The 11,466-nt window shown below is 51.0% G+C and overlaps 1 protein-coding gene across 4 annotated transcripts in view; it reads right to left on the reverse strand.

The window, feature by feature from the left end:
• The window catches only part of FAR1 (fatty acyl-CoA reductase 1), a 67,238-nt gene extending 56,633 nt beyond the window's left edge, over positions 1-10,605 (reverse strand). For all 4 annotated transcript variants that reach the window (XM_066583294.1, XM_066583293.1, XM_066583292.1 and 1 more), the window contains exon 1: positions 10,525-10,605. The gene's annotated coding sequence lies outside the window, so the exon portion shown is untranslated. The remainder of the gene's footprint in view (positions 1-10,524) is intronic.
• Positions 10,606-11,466: the final 861 nt, after the last annotated feature.

Genomic DNA, 11,466 nt, shown 5'->3' on the forward strand with positions numbered 1-11,466 from the left:
CTGCAAATGCGCAAGTTTGGGCGCAGATTCCCCACTGTTGAAAATTTGGCAAGTATGCAGCTGATCCGCACTAAAATGTCTGAAGTCAACACCGAAAAACATCCAAGATAGTGACAAACCTATAAGGCGGTGTTCACAGGCTAGTAAAACCATCCATGATGCAGCCATGGGGTCCCTCTTGACCCATCACCCAAGGAGGCTCCAATTACATAGAGGGTGCACTTCGTTGTGGCACTCAGCAGGTGGAACATCATTCACCACCGGCTAGAAGGGTCCGTCACGGGGACAGATTGCATTCCCCTAACCTGCGACTGTAGCCCTGAATGAGCGGACCAGAGCGGAGAACGCTACAATGTATCGGAGTAAAGCAAGAGTATTGCGAGGATGACAGATTGTAGCAAGCGCTTCCCCATCAGAGGGGCGCTGATGGTTCCTCTGCCAACTTTGACTTTTACTGTTCCAGCACCGAAAACTTTGACATTAGTAGAAAAAAAACCCAAAAAGTCAAGTGAAAACCAGCAGATTTTGCCGTCTTATTTACACGGGTTTAGTTACTTAGTTTCCATGACAAGTGGCCTCAGGAAACCGCAGGAAGCATCTTAAGACTTGGTTCTTAAGTGAGGATTACGGCATAAGATATTTTCTCCCACAGCCGGCATCTGGCTGCCGGCCAGCGAGGAGTTACAATTGTGTATTTAATACCAGATTTCTTCACCACCAGAGTGGACCCACCTCCGGCTTAGTGGCCCGCGTTCGCTTTCGGCACAATTGCTGCTCATTTTAGGCAGAGCTCCAAGTGTTGTACAAGGTGCGATCAAACGGCGCCCGTTGTATTGAGGGCGCGAGTGCCAGATGCCTGTAAGGTGATCTCCTCAAGAGACGCAGAAACCAGGACAGCCCAGCGCTTACGATAGTAGGTTGACTGTCTGCTTGACACACATTGTACGCCGTCCGCAGTACACAAACAGCGGGCCAAAGGAAATCGGAAAGGCGCAACATGGTCGAAACAATATCCCATTATCCCAGTGTAAATACGGGTTTATAATCCAGGTTGGCATTCATTTAGCACTGGTCTCCCTTTCAGACCCTCGACAGTCATTGCCCCCGTGTCATCCGGCGCCGCCAAAGTCAGCAGGTTCAGACGACTCGCCTAAAAGGTGCACCATGGCCTTTACAGGAGGCGCCGAACACAGGGCAAAAAAAGGGCATAGGGGCACAATTCTCCAAGACCAGTGCATTACACGCGGTGGCTGCCTGAATAAGATCCTCCAAATATAAGACATGCGAGGCTCTTATTTCGGCACGTTCTGTGACAGCAGTGCGCACCTTCCGAGATCTATGGAAGATCAAGCAGGGGCAAGAGGGAACTGAAAAAAATATAAAGTTCAATATAAAAACTTTTATACAGCAGGTCATTTTCTGACGGCACATTCCCTTTAAGAGAGCCGGAATATAAAGTCCAAGCAGATCTGCTAAAATCAAGTTCAAATTAGTAATTAGCGGTTCTCCGGTCTACAATTTATTAGTAAATCGATTTCTACAATCGGGCCGTCTCCGGGGCTGTGGTGGGATATCCAACCGCCAAAACCATTTCTACAGAGTGCACACATCCATCAAGCGCCAATTAGGAGGTGACCACCTAGCTGTCAGGCTGCACGTGGCAGCAGTTGTGGCAGGCATTGCTTGCCAAGTACTCAACGCACCTGGATTAACCCCTTCAGGACCAGTGTGCCTTGGTCCTAGAGGACCGGACACTTTAGGGATTTTACCCATGTGATTGTTTTATTGCCCTATTTTTTTCCTGGCTTGCCAAAATTATTTTTGCTGTGTTTTATTTATTTTATATATCGCCAGATCCCATGCAGGAATAGACGCTGCCGCCTCCTGAGCGCTGTGTAGCCTCGAAAAGAAGGTAGAAGCGGTTATAAACTGCAACGGTCTTCTCAGCATCCGAGAACCCAACCAGCTGCCGCCGCCAAGATTGCGGGAGCTTTAATGAGCGCCGTATATTTACCATCGGCCGGGATCTAACCCCAGGACCAAGTGCCGTACGTTTACAGTGCTTGGTCCTTAATGGGTTAATCACAGGGCAGACGAGTATCCTCACACGTGTCTAGATTGCCATTTACAGCCGCTTCCTTGCTATCGAGGAGTAAAGCCGATTAGGAGATTTTAGGTCTGGAGTTACAGGTTGGATGCGATTGTGTAATTCCTAGAAAGCGAACACAACCAGCTGAAGTGCCGGCCGCGACTCCAGGTTACACGCAGCGCCAAAGCCAAGAGGAGCTTCTGCAAATATTGTGCTCAGCGGGATCTACAGGTAGGTTGACCCACGGCAGTCCGAGCACCTGAAGACGTTCCCAAAAAGTCTACCTGTTCTGTAAGCTCGTGCTGGAGGTCAGGCCGCTGTTTCACCTTATATTTCAGGACAGTTTTTAAAAATGTATCAGGACCCCCCCCCCCCCATTGATGTCCAATGGGTTAAAAAAAAAAAAATCATTATATATATATATATATATATAATATATATATATAGGCCTTCAGTCAGCTTGAGTCTTCATGACTAGGAGGACCCCCCAGCTACGCCTCTTCAGAAAGCTCCTAGTTCCCGGGAGACTGTTGACGGCATGCTTTGTCGCTGTGCAGAGGTCACCGCACAGGGAAGGGGAGGAAGTGGCTCCGGTGTCATCTGCCTCCAGCTTTATAACAGCATTGCCTCTACAATGTTCTCCTACTTCTAGCTACTGACGACCGATCCTCAAGGTGGGTCAATAGCAGATTGGCGAGGGTCTGCCGCCTGGGATCCCCAGCAATCAGTCATTTCCCCCCGAGCCAGTGTCTTCGTATATAGAGCGGTTTTGAATGCAGGAAGCAAACAATTCCAGACAGTCTGCAATACCAATCCAGGTTACTGCATTACACTACATTATGTCTTAGCCTGCAGTACCAACCTGGGCCACTGTGCAATGTACAGAGCTGTCTGCTTCCTGCAGCATAACAGCTCCATGCACTAAGACACTGACCCGGGTAAACAACTGATCATGGGGGTACAAGGCGGCAGATCCTTGCCAATCTGCTACTGATGACCCATCCACAGCTAGAAAAGGGGCGACCCCTTTAACCAGATAAGGGCCAAGTACCATAAGTAACAATGGTTTTAATTGTATCAGAGTGTAAAAATACAGCATGGGATTAAAGCTTCTGCAATCTAACAGGAGCAGGTCAGGTCCAGAGGAAAAGGGGGAAGCGGTTTTTAACAGTTTCTGCCTTTTCTAATGCAGGCTACTTAGCACTCAATGAGCGCTGTGCAGTGAATAGATAAAGCAGAAGTGCCGCTTCCGTTATTTGACCCGGCGATCACACGATCTCCAAATACCCACTGGCACGGCAGAGCTGCAGGGTCCTAGCAGACCCATATCAGCTGTCCCAATCTGACCCAAACATGCCCTCGCATCACTAGGTTGACGGAAACACACACAAAAAAAAAAAAAAGTTATGATTGTCAGAAGAGTTTTTCCCTTTACATTAAAGTAGTACTAAAAAAAAAATATATATATATATATATATATATATATATATATATATATATATACATATACACACACACATATATTATCGTACTGCACTATGGAATGGTTATATCATGTTCGCCGCAGTTTGTATGCCGTAAAAACAAGAACGTGCCCAAATACGGCGTTGTTGATGTTTTTCTTCATTTTGCCCCCTCAGAGGTTTTTTTCGGTACATTAGTACAATTCTAAACAACTTGCTAACAGTAAACTTCCTGTTAAAGCAAAGCCTCTGCAGCGGGAGCGTGCTGCGAGGGCCGGGACGTGTGGCTTCAGCAATATATTTACTAAAACCCCCAAGTTATAAGTCCTGACTCTTGTCAGGGTCACGAGATCGTCGCCCCTAATCTGGGAATCCTTTCTGACGAGCGCAGCGGCAGCAGCAACGCTTCTCTGTAGCTGCCATCCTCTGCAAACTGTTGGGTCCATCCGACACCACATCAAGGACAGAAGCCACAAACTGCGGTGTTACTGATCCGTCAGCCATATATGTCCCCACCCATAGCCAGTGGAAGAGATCCCAGCCAGCATCCTACGGCCCATGCATCAAAGGGATGCGTTAACACTGTAGTAGAGGACTCGGAAGGTACGTTAGGTTGGTTTCTGATAAGTGGGTCAGGAAGGGTAGCGTTTCACCTTAGGGAGAGAGCACCTAGAAGGCCATCCATGCTCCTCTGGGAAATATGCAAATTAGAAGATGGAATAATACCTCTGCAGCGCCACCTACTGGAAGGCAGCATTCCTGCAAGTCATGTCAGACAGCTGTTTCAGAATGATTTCCCCTCAGTGTGCAGCAGGTTTCTGGCCTGGCTAGTGTGAAGTCTATAGATGTCGGCCAGGAAAGGTATAAAAATAGGATGCATCATGTTCTATTTTACCACAGAAGTCTGCAACGTGGAGCCCATTGTGTCCATGGTCGCGGATATAGCCGTAGCCCATACACATTGCATATGGGCTGTGGGTACCTGCGTATTCGCTAAGGGACGGTGTGGGAAATATAAACCAAAAAAAAAGTACTGCGTATGCCCACTTGGGCGAGTACGCGGTCATACGCGGTACATTGGCCGCTATATGCAGTCACAGCAGGGCTCAGCAAGCGGATTCGCCATACAGTCGAGTGAGCCCGGCGTTAACCCTTTCCAATCCACTGTCTGACCTCTGAAGACATTATGATTTAAGGCTGTACAGCTCCAATGTTGGAAGACATCCATTGGGGGTTCTCTTACTGTATATTGCCGGCCGCTCTGCTGTCAGAGCCTATCCAACGTGTCACCTTATGCAGTACTGGCTTTAGCCAGCAGATATACAACGGCGCTATCGCCAGAAAAAGAGTAAGCCCCCTAGGAAAACCAGGATACAAATTGGACTGGAAAGGGTTAAGGAGAGCACCTAAGGCCATCCACACTCCACCAGCCTACTGTAACAGACCACAATGCATCCCTTGTGAGCCGGCCCTTGCACTAGTTCCTGTGGTGTAACTGTGCGGCCCAACCATACACGTTGCCTCATAACCGTGTAACGCTCTTACAGGTTCACAGGACATCGGACATTTCAACGGGTGCCAGAAATCGCTGAGGGCTTGTATTCTGCAGTTTCCGACACTCCCATGGCAGTGAATAGAGCGGCAGCACACATGCATGACCCGTGTCATTCATGCGGGGACCTTCGGGACCCCCATTCTCACTACAGTGGGGCACGGTGGTCCGATCGCCAACGATCATAAAGTTATCACCTACTTTATAACTCTGACGCACTTTTAAGACTTCAGATATTCTTTTATTGCACCAATGCATTTAAAAAAGTGAAGCAACTTACTTTATAGTCTGGGTGTAATTAAAGGGATCTGTCATTGCAAAAAACACAAAACATACTCGCCTGTCTTTGCCCCCCCACCGGGACTCAGCTGAACGGGGAGCACCCCGATGTCTAAGTCAGGTGACCGCTGTGGCTATTCAGAGGTGTCACCATCCAAACTCCTAGCGTCAGCGCTCACATCCTGAACGCCAGGAGTTTGGAACTGCGATACTGCAGCATCTGATTGGCCGCAGCAGTCACCTGACTTCCATAAGCCATTCTCGCTTGGGGACAGGGAAACAGGAGCAGCTCTGCTGTGTCCCAGGAGGGGCCAAAAACAGGAGAATGTTTTTTTTTTGTTTTGTTTTTATTATGACATCCTTGGCTGTTTTTTAGTGCAATGACAACCCCTTTACCTGCCATATTGTGTATACCACTCCTATCGTAGACCTGTGTCTCCATGGTTACGCACTACAAACAAGCCCTGAACAGTCCGATTCTTCCATCCTAGTATGTCGCCTACTGGAACAAACACCATTCGACAAAGGGTTTGTTTGTAACCATAGAAACCCAATGATCTGCAGGAGCTGTGTACACAAAACGGTAGATGGTTAATAAATGCTATAGGCACAGTTGCTTACATTTCCCATGCACTGGAGCAGTACGTACCCTCCGCAGTGTACGGCTTTCAGGATGAGTTCCCCGGTACGGTAATACATCGCCTGCGTTTGTACAAACACAGATAAAGAGCCCCGGCCAAGGATTAGGCTGTGAGTTTCTGGGGCTGATACAACGAGAAACAAAAACATGGCCAAGTCAGCAAGAATTAAATTAATGTTACATCTACAGCGGGAAACAGAATGACAGAGCAGCACAAATGTCTGAGCACTCAGCCGGCGGGCCGGCAACGCCGGAGGGGAGAGCGGGACTGCTGAGGGAGCCCGGGGACCGAAAGGGGGCAAGTGGAGGAAAAGAAACTTCGTGAAAGTTTGAGAAAAACAAAAAACACATCTTGAGGAATAAACACAAAATACGATAATTTAAGAGGCTTTTCTAAAATATGCAAAAAAGTTTTTTTTAAAAAGGCGAATACAGACGGTTTCAGTGAGATGCAACAACATCGAAGTATCCTGTTTTATCATCATAGCAGAGCTGTACTTCTATACACCCTGCAGCAGAGCAACTACAAGTCCCAGCATGCCTCCGCACCATATTATGGAGGTCTCATCCCCCGGAAGCCACTTACGGATCCAGGAAACGTGTCGTTTTGGGACCCTGCTGACCACCACATACAGGGTCAGCGCACAGAGCTCCATCATTGACCAGCACCGAGGATGGCGCTCACTTCCGTGAAAGCAGTCGGCGGTTCACTACATTATGGTAGGCACACCCACGCAGCCGCCAGCGGCCATCACCGTCCGGTATTACTGCATACACTTCCCGCACGTGGCTGAACGAACCCACTTTGTGACAGATGTACGGCAGGGGACCGCTGGCATACGACCGGTCAGAGACACCAGTAGCGGTCCCCCGAATAAATGGGCGGATTTTGATATCCACGGCGTGCGCCATTTGTAGGGGTGGATTTTCACCGTGGACTTTATTGGTTGTAATGCAGGGAGGGAGGTTTCCATTCCAAATCCGCACCAAAGTCTGCGCCCGCAATCTGATGTGAGTTTTCACATGGCTTTTGTCAACTCCGGGGAAAGTTGGGTGACCACCAACATGACCGCTGCAACGTTCGTGCGTGACCTAAAGGGGTTGCCTGCAACTGTACATACCCCAAGGCCATGATAACTTATGGGTTTGCGGATTCCATTTTCCCGCTGTTATGGGGGGGCGTAAAGGAGTATCCCCTTGCGGAACGAACACGTTAGCCAACAGACCAGAAAACCACCATTGACTATTATCGGGTCTTTTTGGCTTCCATTCATCATATCACACTGGATCTGCGACGGACCCTCCAAAACGAAGATGTGCCCCTACAGTGACCGAACGGAGCGCACACGAGCGACGGCGCATTTCAATGCAGCTGACGGAAAGCCCAAAGTACAAGCGCTCGCCATCTCTTGCAGTCCCGTTGAAGATGGAGCGGCACCACCCAACCATCGCCCCACTCAGTCTCCTCCTCAGGAGTCTACAGAGAAGAGGGGGTTCAGCAGCGAGACCCCCACCAATCAGACTTATCACCTGCCCTACAGATAAGTCAGTTGTGCTACAGCCCCTTTAAATCCCTCCATGAAGCAGCTCATAGAGCCGCAGCTGCTTTGGTTCCCCAGAAACAGCGCCACTCTTCTGCATTGGCCGTGCCAGGTACTGCGGCTAACCCTCATTTACTCCAATGAGGCTGCGATGCAATACAAGACACGATCCTGGGTGAAGAGTGGCGCTATATCTATAGGGGGGAGAAGTAGGGAGAGGATAACCCCAGAAAACCCCTCCAATAACGTTATGTAATGAGGAGTGCCGGCAGCGGCAGGTCTTGTATCCAGAGGTAAACCCCGAGGCGTCCGATCGATGGCAGCAGGTTTATGGCGGCGGCTCAGCAGAGGCACTAATAGCTCCATTACTATGTAAATACTTGGTAATCCTCTGTAAACGCCAATAAATAATACACGCCCCAAGGATAAAGAAATCACATAACTGACTCCCCCATCAGGCCTGCATGGGCACTACAACTCCCAGCACGCTCGGGGAGACTGACAGCTTGCAGGCGTTTCATGTCACCTGCAAGACAAGAGGAAACTGCAAGAACATAAGCGAGAGGGCCGTCCGAGGGGCGTCACCGGAGGGCCAAGGTCGTTTTAAAGGCAAAGCCTTGTAAAACCTGCAGCCAACTGCCATAAGAGAGGCCAATGGGGAATGGCAAGACCAACCGGCAGAAGGTGGACTGGGGAGGGAATGGAATCTTGAGAAAGTGGGAGGAGCCAAGGAGATGACAGCCTGATAAGAGCCCTGGAGGGAGGGAAGTTATCATGACCTACAAAACTGGAAGCGCCACCTGTAGAAGAGACCAGCGGCCTCCACTCCGACCAACAGGTCGCATCACAGCGAGAGATAAGCGGCGCCAGAGGAAAAGGGACTGAAGTGGGTGCCCAGTCCTGTCTGCAGGGGGCGCTCATACGGGTCATGCGCAAAAAAAAAAATAAATAAATGGAAGGCGGCCCGATGACTAATGGTCGATATCAGTGACTGGGGGGGGGGGGGGGGGGTGTTGGAGTTTTGGGGCATTCCATTAAAGGAGATGTCCCGCGCCGAAACGGGTTTTTTTTTTTTTAAACCCCCCCCCCCCGTTCGGCGCGAGACAACCCCGATGCAGGGGTTAAAAAACCCACCCGCACAGCGCTTACCTGAATTCCGGCGGTCCGGCGTCTTCATACTCACCTGCTGAAGATGGCCGCCGGGATCCTCTGCCTTCGTGGACCGCAGCTCTTCTGTGCGGTCCACTGCCGATTCCAGCCTCCTGATTGGCTGGAATCGGCACGTGACGGGGCGGAGCTACACGGAGCCGCTCTCTGGCACGAGCGGCTCCATAGAAGACTACAGAAGACCCGGACTGCGCAAGCGCGGCTAATTTGGCCATCGGAGGCCGAAAATTAGTCGGCACCATGGGAACGAGGACGCTAACAACGGAGCAGGTAAGTATAAAACTTCTTATAACTTCTGTATGGCTCATAATTAATGCACAATGTACATTACAAAGTGCATTATTATGGCCATACAGAAGTGTATAGACCCACTTGCTGCCGCGGGACAACCCCTTTAAAAACGAGCACTTTATACTGCCCAAGTTCTGCCCGTTACAAAGCCGACCGTTAAAGGCGCCCGCGAGGCCCTGAGGCTATAATCACAACGGCAAGTGCGATTAAAACAGACCGTTTTGGGTGCGATCTGACCACCACCACCATCATACGTTGGCTACGCACTTTTGCGCAATCGGCGTGCGTCTTGCATTGGTCCTCGCTGAGCCGCACCTCCTGGTTCTTTGGTCCCAGAATACAGCCTGTTAAAAAAAAAACGTAACGCGTTCGCCCGGCATACGAGTGCAACCCGGTTTTTGCAACACTGCTATGGAAAGCGGGTACAAAATTAGGACCCGCCACGGTTTGACTATCGGTTCGCGCGATCCGTCACGAGTCCGGGCGAACGGATTATTTTTTGTCTATCTCTGTAAGATCTTACGTGAAAAACCGTCCGTGCGAATACAGCCCGCGGGGCGTTCACATCTGCGATGGGAGATCCGGTCGGAGAATTGGCACGAGATACCGAAAGATAACCGTTCACTTCTACTGCGCATCGGCCATCTTTGAATGTCGGCCTACAAGGTCTCCACTCGTTTCCGCCTCAACCAGAGCGGCGCCCGACGCACAATACAAGCGAACGGCGCCTTTAGTTTACGGGATTCTGTCCGCAGCAGGGACCCCCGAACGCCGTTACACCGCGCGGACAATAACGCTTGCTAACACTGGGGGGCTGACCACCAGGATCCGCGCCAAACAGAGCGACGGCCGCTGTGGCTCCGATTGTCAACTGCAAAATCTGGCGATCCGGTCAACCTGAGGGGCCAAAATAGCGCCTGCGGATTTTTTTTTAAAAAAGCGAAAAAAAAAGAAAAAACGGTAAAATCCACATTTAAAAAAAAAAAAAGCCACCGCAGATGGCGACGACAAGCGACACTTTTACCCACAGATTTACGAGGAGTTTACGAAATCCAGCGACCGCAGGGCGGAATTTTTTTACGTAAAAGTCACCAGGAAACTCCCTCGCTGTATAAACTGCGGGCCGGACACGGATCTGAGCGGAAATCGGCGCCGTAAATGACCCCCAACGCCAAATAAGTCACGCAGCGCAGAGAGCGTTCTGTACGACGGCGAACAAACTGTTTCCGATCCCCCATCAGTCATGGCGGCCATACTGGGGGGCACCCAGCTTTCCCAGGGAGGGACAGACCGGCACTAACTGTCCCTGACCGCACTTGTATAGACGGCACTGCCTGAAGAGCTGCCCATTGTGGAGGCAGTCAGTAAGGCGAGGAGCCCGTCAGCAGCGCGCACTCATCCCCCTCCCTCCTGGCCATGAGGCCGCACGGTGCAGGCGGAGGACTGGCAGAACTCAGTGCCCGTTATGTGGGCGCCACACCCGCCCCGACCCCCGCGCTCACCTCGGCGCCGGCAGCACTAACACTCGCTCCGCTCTCCTCTCCACGACTGACACACCAGCTCTCAGGCCGCGCCGTCCGTCCCCTCCCGCAGCCGGCGGCCGCGCCTAACTCGACGCTGATTGGACGGTCGCTCGTGACGTCACGGAACAGGCAAGGAAACTCCGCCCTGTGATTGGATGGTCTTGTGGTAAATGAAGGAGGGGACCACACCCATCCGTTACCGGGGGGACCAGGCGGGAGACTGAGGGGCGGAGAGCATGATGGGTAGAGGGTGGATGGAGGATGGAGAGGCAGGATGGGGAGAAGGGGGTTAATGGGATGGAAGAGAGGGATTATGGGGCGGTTGCCTTAGTAACGGTTAATGCATAACAGGAGCCACAGAGGAGCGGGCTCAGTCATAGGGGTGTAGAGAGGGAGATGCGAGGGGATGATGGGAAGTGAAGGATTCTGGGAAATAACCAAAAGGGGGAACGAAGCTGCTACATTTTTCTGCACATTGGTGCACCAAGGGTCCCCATAGAAGTCAATGGGGGTGCGCAAATGTGAGTGATGTTTGGCGCCTGGGTCACAAGACCCGCGGTCAAGCTGGGACGTACAGGAAATACGGATGTGTATTCCTGGCCCATGGGTCTGTTACCAGCGGCGTTGGGGACTCCATGTGGGACCTCCAATGAATCCTGGTCAAAATAGCGCAGCGCGCCGACGCTGTTTCATCCGGGAAGAACATAACAAAAGCCGGACGGACGCCATTCTAGTTAATGGAATCGGTCCGCCACCGCTGCGTTCCATCGCAGGATGGATTCATTTACTGCAGGGTCTCCTATGGCAGAACGGAAGCCCAAACACAGATATGTGCAAAGCCTTATGGGGGTCCAGACGGGGCGGATTTGTCACGGAATTTCGCCGGTATCTACGCTAGTTGTACGTTTTTTTAAAAGTCTC

This window comes from Eleutherodactylus coqui, chromosome 11 (genome assembly GCF_035609145.1).
Source record: "Eleutherodactylus coqui strain aEleCoq1 chromosome 11, aEleCoq1.hap1, whole genome shotgun sequence".
NCBI classification, from domain to species: Eukaryota; Metazoa; Chordata; class Amphibia; order Anura; family Eleutherodactylidae; genus Eleutherodactylus; species Eleutherodactylus coqui.